At 41.6% G+C, this 24,343-nt stretch overlaps 1 protein-coding gene and 1 long non-coding RNA gene across 2 annotated transcripts in view; one reads left to right on the top strand and one right to left on the bottom strand.

Annotated features, from left to right (window-relative positions):
* The window catches only part of LOC134443512 (serine/threonine-protein kinase MRCK alpha-like), a 167,722-nt gene that overhangs the window by 51,668 nt on the left and 91,711 nt on the right, over nucleotides 1-24,343 (top strand). The gene's annotated exons all lie outside the window — the stretch shown is intronic.
* On the bottom strand, nucleotides 14,088-15,204 carry LOC134443529 (uncharacterized). The gene is made up of 3 exons (XR_010033689.1): nucleotides 15,146-15,204; nucleotides 14,846-14,932; nucleotides 14,088-14,469 (listed from the first exon to the last, which is right to left on the bottom strand). It is a non-coding gene; the product is annotated as an uncharacterized LOC134443529 (long non-coding RNA).

Below are 24,343 nucleotides of genomic sequence, written 5' to 3'. Positions count from 1 at the left end.
GTATCCGTGTAAGTAATAGGCCTAACACTTTTCTGGAGGTGTCATTACACAATCCTGTTTGCCGCCGCATAAGACATTACTGTGCACCCTGTTATTATTGCTGTGCAGAAGGCTATAGTGGCAGATTTGCTGGAATTCACCCACAAAGTTTTTTTTCCTCCCTGGCCATGACCGCTGTTCTGTTCCATGCCGCCGTCTGTTACAAATGTGATTTGCCTAGTTGCATATTTCATCAGGAGGCCGACGTTTTCCCAAACATACCTACATGAATCCTCTCGCTGTTTCCCAAACATTCTACAGAACAGGTTCATCGTTAGACCTGAAACTGTTTGAGCAACTTCTGGATTCATTGGTTGTTACAATCATATATACATAACTTTGGCTACCTCTTCTGTGGTAGATTTAGTAAATGCACAATTGGCAAAGTCATTATAAATGTCAGGGCTCTGTTTAGATCACTTCCAAAGTCACAAGCAACTTTCGACATCATAAATAGGCTATTGACTGTTACCTGGCTGGAGGGGAGAACGGTGGGGGCTGCCCGCCACACTGCTGCCTGCGCAACGTGCTTCCGAATCTGTCAGTTCAAGCGCGCTCACGTTGACAAATGGAGGGATGTGTAGCGTTGGAGGGGGCATGAGGCATTATTATCACGCGATTTTAATTGACAGTCATGTCTAAATGATGATGGGAACATCGACTACAGCGTTAACCCTACATTTAAGGAATAAAATAATAAAAAATAAAAATAAAAAACGAACTTTCAAAAGGGCACTTTTGTCCGTTAAAGGCAACTTGGTGCTGCCCAAGCAACACCTCGTGTCTATCTGTGCACGCCTATGGCTAACAGATTACAAGGACACATGTCACTGATCACAGAGGTACTATATACACATAGTGTATACAGGTGTCGGTGTCTTGTTGTAAAATGATAACTCAACAGGTTAGCAGTTAAAGAGATTTATTTGATCATGACAAGAATGAAGGATGTACATTCATCATTTGTCAAACACATGATCAAATAATCTCCAAAATGAATGTGGCCATGGTGATGTTGTGGCTTTCAGAGAGGGAAGAGCAGGAAGCCACTGAAGGTGGTGTCGTTATCAGCACTATAATCATAGAGCCTGCTGCCTGCTGGTATCAGCATGTTTACTGTGTCTCCCTTCTCCAGCTGCAGAGTCAGGCCACTGGACAGATAGGAGGGCATGTTATCAGTGTCATACTCACGCAGCTCCATGAGCCACTCTCCATTCTTATGCATCCTGATAAACATGGTGCGTTTTTCCAGATGATCCATAACAGTGAACCTGAAGTAGTAGACCCCCCTGACTGGAGCTGTGAAGAAGCCAGTTGTGCTGCTGTAGGCCTCTCCTACATTGGTGATGACTCTCGTGAACACTAAGTCCATGTGATTACTCCCAGCCTCTGTGTATCCATCTCCAGATTCCTTCAGACCTGCTGAGAATGCCACCTTGGGTGCTGCTCTAATCTCTTTCTCCAGATTCTCCACTTCCGTCTCAGTGGCTGCCAGTCTGGTCTTCACTGCTGTCAGCTCTGCCTCTTGTGCTGAATTTTCCTCCTTCAGGACTTCTACCGCAATTTCACTAGCAGCCAGCCTGGTCTTCAGAGCAGCCAGCTCCTGCTCATGTGCTGCGCTGCCCATCTTCAAGTCCTCCACTTCGGTCACAGTGACTTCAGTGGTCGTATTTAGGTCCTGCATGGCAGACTCGGTAACAGCCAGTCGGGTCTTCAATACGGCCAACTCAATCTCTTGCGCTGCATTTTCCTTCTTCAGGTTGTCCACCTCCGTCTTCATTTCTGTTTTGGTGTCCTGTATCGCCTTCTCCAGAGCATGAACCTTATTCTCACTGACTGCCAGCCTTTGTGACATTGCTGCATTCTCTGCCTCCAATACCTTAACGTCGTTTTGGGTGTATTGTAATATTTTCCCCTGCTCAGCCACCAGAAGTCTGAGGTCCTCCAGCTTAGTAGAGAAGTCCAGCTGGGTAGATACTTCAGCAGCAGCAGCAGCCCCAGTGGTCTGGCTCCCTGGCTGGACTTCAGTCTGGGTGCTCTGAGTCTGAGCTCCACACATGGAGAAGAGCAGCAGCACCAGCAGTGAGATGACAGCCCTCATCTTCCAAGTCACTGTAAAAAGAAAACATTCAACAGATTCTGAGTACCTCACATTAATGACATGCTAGCTCAAATGTAAAGTTATTGAGTGGATTTGGCACACATGCACATTTTAGCTTCTTTATTCATAATAATTGTCCACAATGACATGAATGTGACTCCGATATATATACCAGACACAGGCATGACCCATCAATATGTGTGTGGCAATTCAAAAAAGCTCCCAGGGACACCGGTCAACAAACTTTTTTTCCCCCACCACACTAGTTCAAGTTCAAGTTCAAGTTTGTGGGAAAGTGGAAAGCTGTTGCCTATCAGGTGGGACAGGGTAGCCTGATTATCATTGGCTTTCAAATCTCTTCGAGACTCGGTCTGACCAAGAGCATAACAACTAAAGCCGGGCGTACACTGTGAGTCGTGAGTTGTGAACTTTTAAACAGTGAAATTCCATCGTGCAGTGTGAGCAGAAGCTTAAGACCCACGAGTGAAAATATCGCACAGTGTATGCCCGGCTTAAAGCTGGGCTTACACTGTGCGACTTTTGCCCCGATTTGACACTCACTCGACTTTTTGGGAGTCGGGGCGATTTTTTGCTCAATCGCTGGTCAGAACTTTTAAACAGTGAAATTCCATCGTGCAGTGTGAGCAGAAGCTTAAGACCCACGAGTGAAAATATCGCACAGTGTATGCCCGGCTTAACACTGCAGAAAATTGAGTCACTGTAGACGGCAGTAGACATCTGAGAAATTGCCTAACCTTCGACCGCACGTTTGTTGATAGGAAAAATGGCCACAAAGGTATCAGACCCGCACCAGAGAACGTCTATGAGAATGCCCACTGGCTGGTGGCCAGGAGTGGCACTGCAGCTATGTTCTCGCAGCCAAGTAAATAATGAATGGGTGCCAATGGGGCTGTACGCTTCTCATAGTTGTATCTGCCCGTGTGATTTTTTCCCTGGAAATAATGAAGTCGCGTTCGATAGATAGGAGTAAGTGAAAGCATTTGCCGACACGTTTGCATCTTGTCAAGTGTTAGATTTGTGAAAATGACCCTTATTTCAACTATAGCAATTACATAAAACGTGACAATCGACTTTACGGCACTACGCCATTTGTTTTGTAGTTTTAAGTCTGACTTCAGATGTCGATGTGTTTAAAGTTATGTTAGGATTGTTGCGGACACCTGTTATTTATTGCATTTAAGGTGGTGGAAACGCAGTAGCCTACGTGCAAATGGGGTAAAGGAAATGACTGCGCCCATCCTTAAGAATTTGGGCACCTTCAATTAACATGTTGCACGGCGGTGGCGGGTTTTGAGGCGTGTGACCGTAGATGTCTCTGTGAGGATCCGTCAGAGTGTGTCTCTCCTCAGCTCTGGTCGTGAATAGTCGCAGAGATTCCTCAGCCAGCAGGTATTAGCCGAATGCTAGCGTGTTGCAGGACAAAACTAACACGTCTTTGGGAGAACAAAGCCATGTCAGGAACCTTTAACTTCACCTCTAATACAACTTCCATGATAAGGTACAGAATGTGCACACATCTTTACAAACCAGAGAACAGAACCGTCACAAATCCCTGCTGAGCCATTTAGCCCAATAGACTCCCATTCTTTTACTTGGCTGCGTTCGCCAACAGGGCTATAATGGGAGCCAAGGAGAGATACCGTTCTCATAGGTTAGACGTTGTCTGCCCACAGCGAGTTTTCACAGCAGGATGCTAATTGCCCAACGATTACCATATGACAGGCAGCTAGAGCCTGCCTGGACCTCTGATTAGGCTCACTCTTATTGGACGAAAAAGGCACGTGACTCAAAGTAAAAGAGCTCCGCTATTGGTTAGCAGGGTTAGCATTCACACACACACACACACACACACACACACCGGTCAGGAGCGCAGCAAGAATCGGTCTCGCTCTAGAAGAAATTGAGACGTTGAGATGCTGAAATATGTATGATGTTATTTCGCTGAAATATTGACACGTGTATATACATAGTAGGGCTCCTTAAAACTTAAGTGCAGACTGAGGTAAAACGCACAGTAGAGTAATATGCTTCCAACTTATTGATTATTCCAAAAATAGAGATGGACCAAGAGCAAATACACATTTTAACCGTTGTTGTGCATTACGTTGATGGAAAACAATCCCTTACAAGTCTTTTTACAAAGCCCACTGACAGAAATAGTCTTCTACATCACTCGAGTCACCATCCTAACTCTCTCAAACAAGGTCTGCCTTACAGCCAGTTCCTTAGAGTATGGCGCATCTGTAAAAGAGACGAAGACTTTCAGGTGGAGGCCCACAAGCTCTTCCAAAAATTCATCGAAAGGGGTTACCCAAGAAAAACTTTAGATGAGGCACTCACACGAGTGAATGAGAAAAATAGAAACGACCTTCTGTGTAATACCAACACAAAAAAAACAGAAAACCTTTTCCTGTGTGTTTAACACCACCTATTCACCACTTGGCCGCGTTATTTGCGATGTGGTTAAAAAGCATTGGCATATCCTGTCTACTGATGACATTGGGAAAGACATTTTCAATACACTGCCGCTCTTATCCTTTTCCAGGGCAAAAAACATCCGGGATTGTCTTGTTCGTGCAGACACTTACAGAGGGCCTAGCCGCACAGAACGTCTGGACAATGCCACAGGTTTCTTTCCATGTCGCAATTGTGCTGCCTGCTCCAACACGAAAAAAGTCAATGTGTTTTCTAGTTTTGTCACAAAAAAGAATACAGAATTAGGAAATGTATTACATGCAGATCAACTAATGTTGTTTACCTTTTGGTGTGCACTAAATGTGGCGTTCAATGCGTAGGTAAAATCACCAGACAAGAGACTTAGGATTAATGAGCACAAGAGCGCCATCCGCAGACAAGACCCCAAATCTGCAGTGGCTAGGCATTTTGCTGATGGCAAACATTCAATTAGGCCTACTGACTTGGACTTCTGTGGCATTGACCTAATTACTCCTAACAGACGACACTGACAAATTACTTCTACAACACGAATGTAGATATATTTATTATTTAAAAGCGATGCACCCAACTGGAATTAATGAGGAGTTGGATATGTCTTGTTTTTTGTAAAAAAAAAAAATGTTTTACACACTGCTGTACTTTGTAATGTTTGTAAACTGAAGTTTTCTTACAACAGTGCTCTGTCTGTGATTGGTATGTGGCTAATTAGCCACTAATTGTAAGCACCTGACAAACCCTGTAACGTTTGCACCTTTTATTTTATTGTTTTTCTTCACCCTTCTGGGCTCCACCAAGTAAAAAGAACACTCTGAAAAAAACACTCTGTTTGAGTGGTCATTCTGTGTGCGAGTCACCCCTGCAAACAACTCAAAATATAAAATAATACTTTGTGCATTTGTTTATGGGATCTATTTAATTACTTGAATAAGCCTACTAAACCATATTATACATGATTGTAGGCCCATGTACATTATAATGTAATGTAATAGTATCAACATAATACTTACGTTCAGATTTTTTTATACTGTATAACAAACCAAGCCTTTCGAAAACCGACATAAATTTGAGGGAATTATGGCCATCTGAAGAGTATGGATCACCAAAAACTTCTGCAACTGATTGAGCCAGCAGGCTGCGCTAACATGGCCGCCATGCGCGGATGTTCGACTTGCATGATGGGAATGCGGATGGCGCATCTAGTCTTCCTATAGGATGTCTGTGACTATGACCCTCTATTGGTTAAGATTAGTTTATAGGTCCTTATTATCATTATGCAACTATGATCATTACTACTCATGTAGCTAGGATGATTTTACTTTGTGCATTCACATCATTATAGGCTGTACTGTGGGGCAATAGCATGCATGATTTTGATTTATTGAGAAAATGGAAATGAAATTATTATTTTCTAAGCACTTTTAATATCACACCACACAATGTACACACTTTGACAGGAACCATGCATTTCATATAAATAGTTTAAAACTATGGGGCACCTAAGTCACGCCCTCTACTTCCTGGTTCATGGGGCAGAGGGAGTCAAAAAATGATAACTGGGTTTGAAAATGAGTGATTTTTGGATTTGTGGTGTATAGGTGGAGGTCCAAGGCTTGAATTGGTGTCAAGAAAACCACTAATTTTCAAGCCCAGTAATTTTTTTTTTTGACTCCCCCTGCCCCATGAACCAGGAAGTAGAGGGCGTGACTTAGGTGCCCCATACACATAGGCCCGCCTACCCTTAGAATCTAAGTTAGATACATCATTTTTATTAAGGCTTTCACATAAACAGGTTATGGTTAACAAGAGGCTCCAGGTTAACTTGCCTATGCTGTACTTTTCAGGCAAATACAAACTTCAGTACATACAGAAATGTACAGTATTTGAGTAAAAGTTGTCAATTCATAGTAAATATGTTGTAAATATGAAAGTAAGAGGAAAAAATATACTCCAATATAGTACAGACACTGCATTTTAGTACAGACTAGATAGGTACTGTATATACAGTATTATAAAACATTGCTGTTGTTTTAATGTCTTCAGCCGCCAATCATGCCTGCAAGCAGTGTTGACAGATGTGTTTGAACAAATCAAAAGGTTCTCAAAAAACGTCAAAATGCGCTAAATTCCGCCCAATTTCAGCAAATTGCATAGACTTCTATGGGCCCAAAACTGCAGAAAAACACCAAATGGCCAAATTTTCCCTTTTTACCCGCAGATGCTCAAAACCCACCTGGAATCACTAAATCCCGCCCAATTCTATTGAGTTCTATGGCAAAAATTGGGCGTTTCTTTCTGCTACATGCCATTTTTACCCGCACACGGACATCCTAACTAGCCCAATTGGGCGGGTAACCAGCCCAATCTGGCAACACTGCTACAGGGTCTACTTGAGCTCTCTGGTCACGGCGTCCTCGTCATCCTGCACCAGGCACTCTGTCTCACTTCCGGGAGCTGTAGAAACAACAAATAAATAAATACTTCGCCATGCACCTCAGATTGACATAGCAAATGTATCAGTAAGCAAGTCATATTGAGCACAATGAGGATAATCTTCTGTGGTCTCTTGTATCACTCTTGGAAGATTGGCCCTTCACCATCCTGCAGGACACTACGTCTCCCTGCCAGGATCTGTAGGATCAGCAATACATAATCAATACAACACAAACGTAACATATATAACAGATGTGACGTAATGGGGCTGAACACAAATGGTTGGAAGAGACTTGACTATTTACTGCCCCTTTTTAAAGAAACTAGCTGGTGTTTCTTTTCTGAGATAATTAAATGGATGGACATGATAACTTCAGATATGCACAAACATGCACATTCTAGAGCAGGGGTCCCCAGCCTTTCTTGGACTGAGGGCTACCAACGGCTACCTGAGGGGTACCGAGTGCTACCCAAGGGCTACTCGCACCTCAGAAGGTCCTGGAGGGCTACCTGGCGCCCTCGGGCACAGTGTTGGTGATGCCTGTTCTAGTTCAGTGGTTCCCAAACTTTTTCCCCTGCCCACCCCCTTCTACATTTCAATGTGGTTCGCGCACCCCCTAAGGGAATATTTTGGTGTACTGATGCTACGGAAGTATGATTCACTGCGCATTCACTGTACATTATGCACACTTATGCACTCTTTTCCAATAGTCTAGAAGTTAAACTACACTTCAGATGGACCTTTCCAGCATACAATTCACCATACAATTAAAACCTACTCCATGTTCATTAATGTTGGATAAAAACTGACATATCCGCCATTGCTCTATTCAGCTCGCGCACCCCCTTATGGCAGGTCGCGCTCCAGGACCTTCAGGCATCACCAACGCTCCAGGACCTTCTGAGGTGCCCACCAAGGATGTTTAAAAATAGTGACTAAGACCCTCATTTTCTTATTTTAAATATCACTGATTCTTTCTTTATAACCTTTATCAATACAAAACGTAAACAATCATTCAATCATACAATATTTTGAACGAACGAGTTGTTATCACAGGGACAAAAAAGAAAGCAGCCTACTATTAACATTACATTACCACAGTATTTATGCAGTTTACATTCAGATTAAAGAAATTATCCAATTCCATTCCCTTCCAAATTAAATGGAAGTTAGCTGTACTGAGGCCTAAGAAAAAGAAAAGTTTGGTTCCGGTTGGTTGTCAGCTTTGGTCATGGGTCGGTCGGATTTTTTATTTTTTTTCCATTTTTTTTTATTTTTATGTCCGACACCCCCAAACCCCCACATGTGCCAGATTTCGTCATAAACGTTGTTGGAACAATGCCAAGGACGATAGTGGAGTGAGGCCTACAGCTGAAGCTACAATGAAATATAATAAGCATTAATGAGCCAATTATACTGACCGTCACCGAAATGAGGATATGATGCGTAATAGCCTACCGTTTCTGGCAAAACTTGTCCAGCTGTCAGTTGCCTGACACTGCTATTTTAACTCCTGTAGGCCTATGTCCCGTTTACTTTTTTGATTCCTTTCCATCATCCGTTTTAGACCATATTTTCATTGGGATGAAGGTTCTGGCTTGCAAACATTCTATTTAGGCCTACTCACTTTTTTGTTTTACGCGAGGATGTAGACACCTGAGGCGATATGAATGTTTTAATGAAGGGTGATTGAGGGGCAACATCGTCATTGCCATTAAATCATTATTGTAGGCAACTGTAGTAGTCCTAGGTCTTCATCGAACAGTCGTATTTGTGGCGACATCATCGTTCATTTCTATTTCATTATTTGGAGGAGGTGCGGAGAGTGAGACAGTGACAGGCGCCCTGCTCCTGTGCAATGGTGGAGGGACAAGCAGAGAGAGAGAGCGAGAAAATAACGGGCGCAGGCCAACGGACTTCTTGGTTAACCAAGCCTTGTGGTAAATGAAAGAATGAAGGAAAACTTGGGCAAAGCATTTCCCTTCTCTCATATTAACTTATTTTACAAGGTATTGATACAGTGCTACTTTAGTAGCCTATTGCTATAACGAGTTATGCATCTCGTCGAACATGCAGCGCGACTGAATGGAAGCCCTTTTCTAACACGACGAGACAATATCAATACATTCAAAAATCGTGGATACTCATAATGTTGTCTGTGTGTTGCATTTCGAGGCGGGTGGTCAGGCTGTGTCGGGTGAGGTAAGGCTATTGACTTATTATTTGACAGGCATTTTCGCCAGGTTCCCAAACTATCCTACATCGTAGGCTATTAGTATGCAAGAATGCCATGAGGCAAGTTGTTTAAAACTCACGAGCTACAACGACTACCAATTAGCATGTTGTAGCATAATAATTAGCCTACAATGTGACCGAGTAGGTGCGCAACTCTGCAGTGACATTTGAGGTTTTCTAATATCAAGCCGGCGGCCCGCGCCGGTGCTGCAGGCGCGCGCGTGTGTTTTGCTCCTATGTGGATAGTCGTGCGATGCAAATTCAGTAACTTGCAGGCAGGTAGGAAGTGAGAGATGGCGAGTTATGGGAATGAAGAAACGTGTTGTGTCTTGTCTATATGAACAACCGTCCTCCACACAACATCAATATTTTTTTGAGGATTCCAAAAACTCATCCAAAAATGATGGGGTCGGTCGGCAACCGGAACCAAAACATTAATTTTTCTAGGCCTGAACAGTTGACAGGCCCATTTATTTTACAGTTGACTTCTCTGTATATTTTCATTTGCCACCGAAGCAAACCTAGTAAAACTTGTAAAGCAGAAGAGCTATACAGGGTGTAACCAACATACCCAGACGGCACATCAGTCCTGCCAATCAGTCGCCAATATGTATTTTTACTGATGTAAAATACATTGGCAAGACGTCTAACCAGATGGTGGGCAGACGTATGGAAGCCAGTGGTTTTTGCAGATATAACTAAATTAGAGCTACCGGCAGTTCCACATTGTCTAGTTATACCCCTACAACTGCCCAGCATCTAGCCGGTGAGCTATCGCAATAGCATGCTAACGGTAGCCATTGTAGTATTACATCTCAAGGCAAGGGAACGGCAACTGAGAAGTGAACACGCAATGCCAAGCAATTTACCAACAACGTGTGCACTTAACATATTCCCTGTTTTACCACTACATTTTGTCATTAGGATGCACACAGTCAAAATAAATGACTAGCGTACAGCAGGAACTAGACTATGACTAGTCCTATTTATTGAGGGCACGAGTTCAGCTTCAACTTAGCAATGGTGGATCCGTGCATTCAGATATATTCAATCGCTCTGGGGTACTGAAACTTAAAAACACTTAAGGTGCCGGTATGCTTGCTGCAGGATACGCGAGCGTGTGCACGATTCGTTCATGAACGCGTTAACACGCGCATTTGATGTCACTTTCGCACGCGTTGGACATGGCAGCCAAATGCATGCGTCAGGTGCAATATCTTCAAACTCGCTGGGGGTGATCGTAAGAAAGTGTGCTTGATATGTAAATGACAATGGCAGCAACTTTTATGAACGCCAGTTCTTTGCGTCTTGGTCAACTGCTTTTGAAGCAAGCATGTCCAGTCGGTTGCTCACGGTGACGCGCGTAATTTACAGCTCGCAGCAAGCATACCGGCACCTTTAAACAGTCGGCATTGAGTAAAATGTACTTACATGTATGTGTAGCTCATTTTCCGTTGGTATGAGAGTAGCTTTTCCCCCAAAATCGCCAAGAAACCGAGAACAGTGAAACGAGACAGACAGAGCATGCTTTGGCCTACTCCAACGGGACTGGCAATCTGACAAAATCCCGGTGGGCTGACGCCCCTAGAGGGCGATGTTGGTTTTTAAAAATAATTGTTATTAATGTTTTTTTTTTTTTTTTAATGTGACCGGCGGCTCACAATTTCGTGCTGACGGCCCTCGGCCCTCCTCCAATGACATCAGCCCACACATAAAGGGGGTAGAGGGAGGGGGTGTCCCATTGGTGCACCTGAGTCGGACTTAACTATTCATTGTGGCCCCACCCCTACCCTGCATTACGCGCGCAAATTTGAGACACAAGCGATGGAGAGACTAAAACTAAAAAAGTGGTGTGGAAAAGCTTGCGGAAAAGGGATAAAAAACTTGCAGCAGAGGCAAGATAATGTGTTCACGCATGTTGTAGCAGCAGGAGAGGGACAACAACTTCTGCATGTTGGAAGTGAAGGAGCACGCTAGGAGCCAGCAGGTGAAAGCGGCAGTAGTAGCCTCTACGAGCCCTGACAGGTATGAGTCAAGTCAAGATCTGTTCTTTCAAACTTTAGGATACTCCATGCCTCTCCCCAACTCTCACTTCAGCATTAAACATTAATATTAAATAGGCCATTCATTTCCACCACCATAAGTGTGCTTGAGTGCTTTGAACCGGTCGCACGACTCGCGGACATAGCCTATTGAGAAGACAAACATTCCATACCACTGACGTGAATAATATTAACAATATAGTAGCCACGGCAGTGTGCCAAATGTATAGCGTTCGCCGTCAAATGGAACACCAGTGGTGTTGTTCTAAAGCATTCCATGCACCAAATGCGTTTCGAAGACTGTCAAACTCGTGCCTACTCTCGCTAAATATTCAGCGATCGTTTGCGTAATCACATTTACCACGCAGTGAAAATGTCCATATGTCGTGTAACAGTTGTCGCATCTAGCGTGTGGAAAAGGTTTGGCATACGTTTTTTTTTTTTTATTGTAAACTCTTGGAGCACAATCAAACCATATTCTATAGGTAAAGACCTAGCATCTCTCTCTCTCTCTCTCTCTCTCTCTCTCTCTCTCTCTCTCTCTCTCTCTCTCAGCTGTTATTTTATCCAGGACAATTAGAAATGATAAATGATTGAAGAATTTCTTTTGAATAAGCTTCTGATACAGTTTTATCTGTAGAGTATTTTATAGGCCTATGTAGCCTACCACTTTCAGCACCGCTCATTTTGAAACTTCAGTATGGTAATGCGTTCTTAACATATTTGACACACTAAAACATTGTGGTGATAGGCTACAGTTGTTCATGATTTCCTTTCATCATTCAAGCTATTAAAGTAGCTTCCTTATGCATTGAGAGATGCATTTTGATAACAGGAACTGAACCCCTCTTCTAATGCGCCTGTTAGAAGAAACTTAAAATTTATCATTAATCTAGGTCAATTTATGAGTAGGCTATACACTGAATACTATATTAATTAGAATATTTTGCAAGTGCTGCATACCTTGTGATAAATGATCTATCTCCCTCTTCTCATCTAGTCAAACCAGACCAGGATGAGGTTGAGTTAGAGAGAGAAGACACATTATTGCTTCTTTAATATTGTTTGGGGCGCTGTACTGTTATCTATTGTTATATTGCAGGGGTCCCCAACCTTTCTGGGTCTGAGGGCTACCAAGGGCTACCTGAGGGCTACCCGAGGGCAACTTTTGTTCAAAATCCTCTACTGATGTCTTGGAATCATTCTCAAATCACACTATTATTAAATGACAATTTGCTTATAGGTTATAAAGAATAAATAATCTCATATTTAAATTAATTAAATTAAGAAAAGCATTAACTGTGACTAAAATGTGGTTGTCATCACTGTTTAATAACATCCTTGGTGGGCACCTCAGAAGCTCCTGGAGGGCTACCTGGCGCCCGCGGGCACCACGTTGGTGACACCTGTTATATTGTATCTCAATAATTATTGGTCCTCCCAAATAAAATAATCAAACTGTGTGTGTGTGTGTGTGTGTGTTTTCACCTTTTGCTCACCGGTCAGTGGTGGTTTTCCAGGATCACTAGCCATTAACCCCTTAAAGTGATACCATTTTTGGAAATAAGCTTATTTTACATCTCCCCTTGAGTTAAATAATAGGCTTTTCTCCTGTACTTCCAACCGTTTTCTAGTTATGGCAGTGCCCATTTTACTTCCAAGCTACACTGCAAAAAAGCCCTCTACAAAAATAAGCAAAACATATAGTGTTTTAGGTGAAAAATTGCTTATTTTGAGCAAAATAATCTGCCAGTGCAGCGAGCAAATTGGACTTGGTAAGAATTCTTAAAACAAGAAAATAATATCTAAGCGGTAGGCATAGAAAAACACTTGAAACAAGTATCAAAATCTTATTTTTCTGTTGCTTGTTAAGATTTTTTTTCTTATTTTAAGCAATTTCGTCTCCTTTATTAGTCATTATTGCTTAGAATTAGATGTCATCCAAGAAATTATTGCTCAAAACAAGCATACAATACGCTTAAAACAAGGCAAATTTACTTGTTTCCAGCTCATTTAAAGTCTTAAAACTAGTCTGATTTTCTTAGCTAGAATACTTATTTTCTCATGTAGAATTAATATCTTGTTTAGGTGTATGAGAAAAATATACTTGACAAGAACTTCAAAACATTTCTTTTATTAATATTTCATCAGCTGGACAAACATGCAGTCAAACGATAATAAAGCACCAAAATCTAGACAATATAATCGTATGATTAAACAGAAATTAAACAGAAAACCTGAAATTATCAGTGTACTGTACCACATTAATTTATGTGGCCTGTTCAGAAATGTCATCTTTTTCATGAATGCTTACAACCACCAGCAAATTCTAAGTAATGTCATAATCGCTTGGGCAATAGTGGGGTCCTCTGCATGTTAATCCACCATTTTGAATGCAGTCAGATATCTTTGGCCGAAAAACATACTCTCAACAGAACAGTATGTGTCTATTTATTCACTTATTTACTTAGACATTCATGAAAAAGATGTTATTTGTGAATGGACATTTTAGAATTGACCAACTGCCCGCAGGATCACTTTTGGCTCTTTGATTCTTTCCCAAAGTGGTGGAGGAGAGGGAGAGAGAAATGTTTTTAATTATGATATCAATGTGCCCATGAAGTGCTACTGAGGTCTTATTACGCCTTTCATTATAGTGCTCATCTTTTAATCTGCATAGAAAATGCTTAGAAAAAACCCCTCAATGATACTCAATGCCATGCTGAGCTACGATAAGGACAAAAAAAATCATCAACTCAGATCAGAGAACAGCACATAAAAGTATGCATAGAAATGTGATGGATTGTCCTTTTATACAATGTCTTAGAACCTGAGATTGCCAGTGTCCAACATATTTACTGTAGTTTATAGTGATTGAACCTTTTGGGCATATTTTCCAAATTCACCAGAACATATATTTCAGTTCATCTGGATACTTAAAATTGTAAATCCAAATCCACAGAGTTGAGATTGAGGGTATATACCGGTAACCGAGTCCAAAGAGCATCACACATGCACAAGAGATGCTCCGAGTTCACTGTACAGCTCCATGCCTTGTATCACAGTCTCTGGCACGGGATGTTCCTTGCAAACCATACACGTAGATGTGCAGTCTGCCTTTGGATCACTTCGCCACTCTAGTCCTGATGGTGGAAAAAGAAAATGCAGAAAGCTTAACACTGTGCACACACTTTTTATGTAGCTTTAATGGCACTAAATGTAAAAATGCTGATGTCTAGTGAATGACAACCATGGCCACTAATAGGGGGCATTTAATAGTGTGCTTGTCAGTGATATGCAGGTGCCACTTATCGCATGCTCTCTTTATTGGGGTGCAGATCGTTTGTGAACATCATAATCAGAACTGTTCAAAATTCAGAGTCAGTGAACCTAGAGGTGGGCCATGCGTCTCCCACACCTAATGTCTGACCTTCTAATACCTAATACCCAACTTCATTAGATTGTTTGCAACTCAAACACAATGTTTCCATTAGCTGTTGGAGCCATGAGTTATCCTACCTTCCTTCTGGCAACACCTCCCTTCTCCTTGAGAACCTCCAAGATGCTTCCTCAAGTATCTGTCAGGCACAGGAACTCTGCATTAACCTGTCAAAGACACATTACAAGAAAATGACATGGTTGTCAGGCCCAGTTGTGTTGTGCTTCCTGTCTGTCCTGTGACTTGTGACTATGTCTTTCTATCTCTGGGCCTGCAGGTTGGGCAACACCTGGGGTCAAGCCACAAAGACATCCTACAGGACAGACATACATCAACACTTAAATACTATCTGTTATGACATAATGTACCACCACACTTACTTCACTCAATGTCAGCAACGCAGGCCATGCGGTGTAGACTGCCAGCTTATCTTAGACAAACCTTTTGCACCTATGACAAAACACATAATTAGAGTGCTGGAGTTGATGTCACATAAATTACAAGATAAGATGAGGGCTAACATCACAATGACATTGACTGACTTCCTGTAAAACCTAAGTTGAGACCAGGGGTCAAGGAGAGTAGAGTAGCCTCAACCAAATAAAATCTGCCATATCAAATAGCCTATGTCACTGCATAGATGTTGACTGACGCATGTTGTTGGATTACCAATGATTTTGCATCCTCAAGCAACTCCACACCATGCATGAAACACCACTTCTTGTTGTCTATGGCAAGCAAGTCAGGTACATCGTCACCACTTTTTAGACTGGGGAATATTGTCACCATTTAAAAATATTGGTAAATAACGTGACTACAGCCACTTAAGACAGCGTGAAATTAAAGTTAATTAAAAATATTTTTCACCATATCCATGTTTCATACAATACAAAATAACTGTTGACAGTACACCATGCCAACATGAAAATGACAGCTAATTGGCTAAAAAATATTTTTATCCTCATTTTGCTTTGGTGTAAGTAAAGTGTTCAAGCAGAGGGTAAAGTGTAAAACAATTGAACATGGACATAAATCCTACCCTTTACAATGACTGTCTTCAAAGTCACATCTTCCACTCGCACAGGGGGCAACCATCTGTCAAGTTGAAAAACAGAGGTGAACCTTTTCTCACAATATCGGCAAACATGGCTTTTCAAAGGTGATATTCAGGACTGGCCAATAGTGACGCCCATTACAAAAAATAAGATACATATTTTGAGTAACATGTGGGGCATTACAGGGCAATAGCAAGCTAGAGAGCAATAGCTAGCTGCTAAGCTAAACAGCAGCAGGTGTTAAACTATGTTTAAAATAATTATGCTGGTAATTTACACTTCAGACTGGATAAACCTTAAGGTAACTTTTTTTACACCTAAAGATGTTGCACAAGATAAGCTACTGTTTAAGAGTGGATATTTGAATGCAAGACAAACAGCTTGTCAGATCACACAGCATGATCTAACAATCGTATCGGTTAACTTTCCATACAGACAAAAATGCCAAAAACATCACAATAGCGTAGTATACTTCACAAATGACCGTAATAGTGTCTTAATACAAGCATATTGCCAAAGATGACAAGGATTGAAACGGATTGTGAAACTTACCCGGCTGAAAACGATAGCCTCAATTTCAAAGCAGGAGACCAACTGACGAACAGGAAGTGACGTAATTCCATTTCCGGTTTTACTCTTTGGTGTTTTTTTGTTTTTGTTTGTTATCCCACCTGAATTACAGCATGAATTTCACATATATAGTTTTGATTTATGTAAAATATTTCTGTACCAATAAGGTAACAACTTGGTGCCAGCAGGAAGAAGATAAATACTGTCAATGGAAATGTGTTTCGACAGTAGGCGATTCATTTCCTACTGCCACCTACTGTTCTGGAGTGTGATGTGCATGTCAGTTAATATTATGAGCTTTTTTCAAGTGCATACATTATTTGTTTAGATTATTTGTTTAAAAGTTCATACGCCGACAGTTCAAATGGTGTTTATATGATTTCAATGAATCATTTTTCCATTTTATAATAATATTGTACATATTTCTTAATATTTACCAGGACCCAGAAATTTTTTTTGAGTGTGCCTTAAAAATGAACACCAAAAAACCTGTTGCCCTTACTGTTGCAGTTGTGCAACAGGAAATAAAACGTGCATTGAAGCACTTTATTTTGTCAAATCATATTGATCTAGATGGTATAACTTCAGGTAGGCTATAGGCCTAGGTTTGCATATTAATAGACCCATACAAGACATGTCCAATTAGTGTAACGATGGAATCTAATGATAGATAACAAACTAAAAACGTTGTCTGGACAGATGCTGATATTTCTGAAGATATTCACTTTTGTTTTTATCAGCAGCAAGGACCATGCTATACATCTTATCATAGAATTAAGTGAAATAACTCACAACCTTTTTTGCTCTGATGGCGGAAACTTTACAAAAATTTAGACAGAGCATGATGAGACACGTGTGCATGAGATAGAGTCAAAGCATTATTTTTTTATTCTAAATTTCTAAATTAAATTAGGCCTATAAAATGTTTGCAAATGTCTTGTAAATCAAAGCAAAATGGCCCTGCCATGGGCAACCGGTAGGGCACTCGTCTGCCGTGTGGCCGACCCGGGTTCGATTCCCGGTCCGGGTCATTTGCCGACCCCTCCGCATCTCTCTCCCCATTCGCCTCCTGTCCACCTCTCAAACTGTCCTGTCATCAATAAAGTTGTAAAAAAGACCAAAAACAATCTTTTAAAAAAAAAATCATAGCAAAATTGTCGAAAGTAGCCTACCCATCAAACAAACAGTATATTTGCTCATGAAAAAGAATTGGGCCACACATCAACGGTATCAAGGCGTCAGAGGCATATGTCAGTTCAAAGATTAGATTTTTTGAATATCATCTCTGAAATGGATGTTTCTTGGTAACAATTAGGAAAGATCATAATCACAGAGTGGGACTCCCTATTTTTTTTTAATATAAGGGCAGTCATCGGTGAGCGGTTAGGGCGTCAGACTTGAGGTTGCCGGTTGGACTCCAGACCCGCCAGGTTGGTGGGGGGAGTAATCAACCAGTGCTCTCCCCCATCCTCCTCCATGACTGAGGTACCCTGAGCATGGTACCGTCCCACCGCACTGCTCCCCATGGGGCGCCACTGAGGGCTGCCCCCTTGCACGGGTGAGGCATAAATGCAATTTCGTTGTGTGCAGTGTTCACTTGTGTGCTGTGGAGTGCTGTGTCACAATGACAATGGGAGTTGGAGTTTCCCAATGGGCTTTCACTTTTCACTTATATGTGTTATTGATTCATCTACAGTATATTTTGCTGTGAATATCAAGTGTTTGACACATTGAGATGGGATACAGATTTACAATCATGAAATTGCTATGCCAAATGCTGCTCAGACAACAGAAATGTCAAAGCTATGAATCATGAATGGAAATCTCAATGGCCCTATTAATTTGTATGCTATCACAGTTGATTAGCTAGAATATCTTAGTGAGATCGAGCCAGTTCTTAAAACTCATTCATTTGGATTGTCTTATTGTCTTGAAACAAATAAAAATGTACTCACAGTCTAATTGTTGATGCGACTCTGTCAGTATGTGTTCTATTTTAAGAAAAAAGCTGCTCAGAACTAGTTTTATTATCTAGGTAGGATAAAAAAGATGAATTTTCTTGAAACAAGTCAAATAATCTTAACAATAGTCAGTCTTACCAAGAAAATACATTCAAAAACAAGTGTAATGAGAACAAAATGCTGAATTCAAGTATATTACACTTCTACAGATATTCGTTTTTTGCAGTGTAGCAGTTAACATTTCCCTCTCTCTCTCCCTCTCTCTCTACCTACCTCTCTCCCCCCCTCTCTTCCTCCCTATCTCCCTCTCCCTCCCCATCTCTCTCTCCCTCCCTCTCTCTCTCCCTCCCCCTCTCTCTACCTCCTGCTCCCGAGCCCTATCTCACGCCTTTCGTAAAGTCTTCACGAAAATAATAGATTAATTTTCGTGGTGCATTCACGTTATTGCCCGCCTTTCGTAAAGTCTTCACGAAAATAATAGATTAATTTTCACGCTGCCTATTCACTTGAATTGCCCCACTGCTGCTATGGTTATCCAAACATCTGCAGGGGCGGGGAGGGGGTGCTGACAGAACACTGCTGATACACTCGGGACTCACTAATTCGACACCCTTTCGGTACTTACGCCTTATGTCCCCTAAACCTAAACCTAACCCTAACCTTAACCCTACTTAACCCTAAACCTAACCCTAACCCTAACCTTAACCCTAACCTTGACCCTAAACCTAACCCTAAATTGCTTGTTTGAAATGTTTGATTAGCATGTGACGGTAGGCTACCGAAAGGGCATCAAACTAGTGGGTCGCTAGGCAACAGTCGGGCAATTCAAGTGAATTAATCTATTATTTTCATGAAGACTTTACGAAAGGCGGGCAATAACGTGAATGCACCACGAAAATTAATCTATTTTTTTCGTGAATACTTCACGAAATGAGTGAGATACGGTTGTGCTCCCCCTCTTTCTCCCTCTCCCTCCCTCTCTCTCCCTCACTCCCCCTCCCTCCCTCTCTGGTTGAGTGGCAGAGATGCACTGGATCTGGATCCTACCCTATGTGGGAGAGTATCATTGAGTGGAGGTATCTTTTAGCTGCGTCATACGACAAACAGTCTCTAATTAATCTGTAAGTGTATGAATTGAGTCTGACTGTTTAACATATTTTCCTTATATGCTTGTCAAATTTGAGGTGGTCATCCAGCACCAATCCTAAGTATTTAACTTATAGTCCAGCGGATGGGTGATTTGATCGTGCACTTTTGAGTAAAAGCATGAAAATCGGTACACATATCCTTCTTGATATGCTGATTAATGTTAGCGTTGGAGGCGTCGCGAAAAATACATAGTTTTCAAGATGGCCGCCAAATCCAATATGGGAGGGAGTGGGGAGTGGGCAGGCCAGTTTTCTAGGATTTTGGGGTACATAGGCAAGGGGATTGTTGGGCGCCCTAGGTCATTTTATGGCCTTTTACGAAAATATACGGTGCAAGCACATGGTTTCCATCGGCCCTATAGCCTGCACACAAGGCCCACACTTTCATAACTCCACATTCCCTATCACAGAGGATAGATTGGTTCTGATTTGATTACCTCGGATATTTCATTCCAAATCATTAATGAAGGTGGGGTGCGAGGGAGTGGGGGGTGGGCAGGCCCGTTTCTAGGGTTTTGGGGTCCCTAGGCAAGGGGATTGTCGGGGGCCCCAAGGGCATTTTTTGCCCTTTTACTAAAATGTGTGTATGTGTGTGTGTGTGTGTGTAAAAACCATCACAGTTGTGGAAATAGGATGCTGCTTTGATGCATATATGGACCTGTGCTTTGCTGAAAAATGTGTTAAGTATCAACCAGTAATTCATGCATTGACAGAAAGTGGCTACAAAACAGCCTTGGCCATGTTCATAAATTGTGTGTCAGAGGTTTGCAAATAGCTGGACTAAATAAGAAGAAAGCAACACAGATAGCCAAGTATTGTTCAATATCTGCAGTTATAGGCAGTCTGCATATTTGGAGGAGGAGATGCCACTTGTACCCCTGAATAGGCTTCAGGCCAGTGTAACTTTTGCATTTATGTAGAACACACATATTATAGAAGTAGAGTAGGCCTAGATTACTTTTGCTGTGAGTGTGATCACCTATTGCATTTCTAAACCACTGCCCAAACTAAGATTCATTTTAAATAAATAGTTGATATAGTCAGCGCACATTTCATGGTGTTTTCTGGTAGCTGAAAGAGAGATTCATGCATGAATATTGCGCCCTTTCGCATAGGCCGCATGATCAATAAGTAGTCGGATGTGCTCCGCTGATTATGAGGGGCAGGTCTGGGCCAAAAATGCCCGGGACATTTTGTTCTCCCAGTCCAGGCCTGTCCAACAGTAAGTTGTTGTTGGTATCCGCGGTTGTCCACGGTTGATGGCTTGTGTGTGGAATTCGCATCGTGCGAATTACTTCTACTGCCACCTAACGGCTTGGTGTAGAACTAGTTTAACCAGAGATGGTCTATTTTGAACTAAGACAATCTTTGGTTTAGTTCTAACCAGAGATTCTAAGAAAATAGCATTTAACCCATTGATGCCTGATTGCGCAACAATAGCCCTGGCATCTGGAGCTGCATTACGCAACATTCAGGCTCATGAGATTTGAGAAAACTTTATTAAAAATATTTGTTTGTTTGAGATGGATGAACACATTCTAATGAAAGATGAGGGTCTTAGTGCTTACATGCTTTATTATTGCATGTTTTTATGTGCTTCAGAGGCTGAGCTATTTAGGTTTTTAGAGGCTGAGGGCAAATTTTCTCAAAAAGGGCTCAGGCATTCAGCACCCTTTTTTGCAGGTGCCTTAGGCGTCAGTGGGTTAATAACCAGAGTGGCCAAGCACATTGATGTTTTTCTCAAGAGCAGGGGTGAGGAACCTTTTTCATTCGAAGAGTGACTTCAAAATGTAGATTCAGATTCTATTTGTCTGATAGCCTATTCTGTAGGCTTAGGTAGTTTTATTTATATGTTCATTGCACTCATCGAATTGCTTTATCAGTTCATTTCTGAGCTCATATGCATCATGGTAAATAAAATGTACTGACAACAAAGCTGTAGCTAGTAGAAATGCAGACCGTATATCCTGTGGCGCGCTGTAATAGACATTGAAAGTTAACTACTATAGTACTACACTCCTATGGCAGTGCACGGGGCCTTTAGTAATACATTATGACTTGGTCATTGCTATTTTGGTAACAGTGTTACTAAGATCTAGTAAACTTCCGCGATCTACGGTGTATGAACATTATCTTAACATTGAGTCCTATGAGACCAGCTCACGGCTAACTGGTCTCATAGGACTCAATGTTAACTGCTAGCATGGAGGTAAAATGTGCACTGCCATAACTACAAAACGGTTGAAAGTACAGGAGAACGGTAAAACTCAACTATTTAACTCAAGGGGAGGTTTAACATGACCTTATTTCCAAAAATGGGACAGTATCAGTAGAGAAATTGGGTGTGGCCAATTTTCTGTTTGACACCGTCACTGAGGTATTGCGGTCGGGTAGACGGTATATATACTGGTGAGTCAATTTCTCATACATGATAAGAAGTGAAACATAGTTAGTTGGCCTTTGCTAACACATACGTAACACTTTGGGGCCGGTTGAGGACATAATGCGGCCGCTATAATAAATTTCTCCCGATGGCCACTCCGCGCCTGTGTGTGTGTGTGTGTGTGTGTGTGTGTGTGTGTGTGTGTGTGTGTGTGTGTGTGTGTGTGTGTGTGATAATGTGTAAGAATACGTAACTGTAAGTACAGGACAGATGTAGGATTTGTAGGAAATGTGATTATGATGTTTAATGAATACATGAGGTGGATGGAAGAATAAACACCAATTTTAAATATGATCGATAGTTTTCAAAAATGAACGATTGGACTTCTAGGGACGGAAATTAGCTTTTGGCTATAAGTGCTAGGATGCTTGCTGTTTGGTTGTTATGCAACCTACATGTTATGTACGTGTATCTGTCCCTATCAAATAAACTAAACTAAGCTAAACTAAACTAACTACTATTTACCTATAACAAATGGTGAATTTCTGAGCTCTTTTTTAATTGTACCACTGAAAGCATTTGATAATGCACCATCATATTTTAGTAATAGGGCATCTGTGCTTACATATGCCTTTTACAGTTTTTCTCAATTGGTTTTGTACATTTCTCACAACCGAATAACAGTTCTCAAAAGTTTTTGTTCAATTGTGACTTCCTGGTGTTAGCTGTGCACATGATAGAATCAGTTTCTCATATTTTTCAGCCTATAGCAAATGCTTTCGTCCACCATGCAATGGTTGTGTACAATTCTCAGCTTTTCTGTACATTCTCAATTGCTTTTTTCACATCACTCAAAAAGCATTGTCACTGAATGCATGAAACTATCTCACCTCCCAAAACATTTAAGCCCTAGGTCATAGTATAAGTCTTGACATGCAAGCCCATGTGAAAAGAAATCTAGAACTGTAAAGCAAAATAAATTTGAAACAATACACTGATACTGTATAAAGTGCACTTACTGTCTTGTGAAATTCTAGGGAAATATTGTAATTTTGCGTGGAGCGTAATTATAAAGGGCACATGAGGCATAGAGTAATATAATGCAGTACAGTGCCTATTGTTGTATTGCATGCCTGTTTTCGCTATCCCTTCTATTGCCTTTGATTAGAGAGAGCCAATATTTACCTGTGAGCAATTTACCAATTCAGATCACATTTATAGATAAAAATCCAATGGAAATTATACAGTGCTTATCACATTATGACAGCTTGGTAAATCATTTTGCATGTCAAGATTTAAACTATGACATAGGGCCTAAATGTTTTGGGGGGTGAGATAGTTTCATGCATTCAGTGACAAAGCTTTTTGAGTGATATGACAAAAGCAATTGATAATGTACGAAATCACTGAGAATTGTACACAGTCATGGCATGGTAGACGAGAGCATTTGCTTTATGCTGAAAACAATGAGAAACTGATTTGACCATGTGCAGAGGTAACACCAGGAAGTCACAATTGAACAAAGACTTTTGAGAGTCATTATTCTGTTGTGAGAAATGTACAAAACCAATTGAGAAAAACTGTAATCCCCAGGGGGAAATTCAGGTATCCAGTAGCTTACATAAATACACAAATACACAAATGCCCACATGGACATTTCAAGACACAAATAACACAGGAATAGTCAGGGAGGGGAGAATAAAAATAAAAATAGTAAAGATAAGGAATGTGAAAATGAAGTGTGTAAAAAGTGGAAACAATGCAAAAAGGTAATTGTGCAGAAAGACATTCTGTGACTGTTCTGTATTGTATTGTAGATTGTACGTGAACAAGCTCTTTGCCTGAGTAGTAGCAGAGCCAAAAGTGTTGCGTCATTAGGAGGGCGGAGCCTGGGTAGGGACAAGGGGCATCTCCTTCCCTCTCTCTCTCCCTCCCTCCCTCTCTCTCTACCTACCTCTCTCCCCCCCTCTCTTCCTCCCTATCTCTCTCTCCCTCCCCCTCTCTCTCTCTCTCCCTCCCTCTCTCTCTCTCCCCCTCTCTCCTTCCCTCCCTCTCTCTCTCTCTCTCCCTCCCTCTCTCTCCCTCTCACTCTCTCTCCCCCCCCTCTCTCTCTCCCTCTCCCTCTCCCTCCCTCTCTGTCCCTCCCTCTCTCTCTCTCTCTCCCTCCCTCCCCCTCTCTCTCTCTCTCTCTCTCTCTCTCTCTCCCTCTCTCTCTCTCCCTCCCTCTCCCTCTGTCTTTCTCCCTCACTTAAGGGCAGATTAGATTTGAGCAACTGCGCACGTCAAAAGTCGCTTGGGAGTGGCCATGAACCAACTTTGCATTCATGCATCTGCGCCCGAGTTCTCGTCGCGAGCCACATTTGAAATAGCGTGATTACCTTCACTACATTGCAAGCATTGCGGTCATTATTAAGAAATGTTGCTTTCTAACTCAGTTAGCTTTAGTATTTTCACACAAACT

Source organism: Engraulis encrasicolus, unplaced genomic scaffold, assembly GCF_034702125.1.
Source record: "Engraulis encrasicolus isolate BLACKSEA-1 unplaced genomic scaffold, IST_EnEncr_1.0 scaffold_33_np1212, whole genome shotgun sequence".
NCBI lineage: Eukaryota > Metazoa > Chordata > Actinopteri > Clupeiformes > Engraulidae > Engraulis > Engraulis encrasicolus.
The sequence above is the reverse complement of the archived record's forward strand: the minus strand, read 5'-3'. Positions and strand labels throughout refer to the sequence as shown.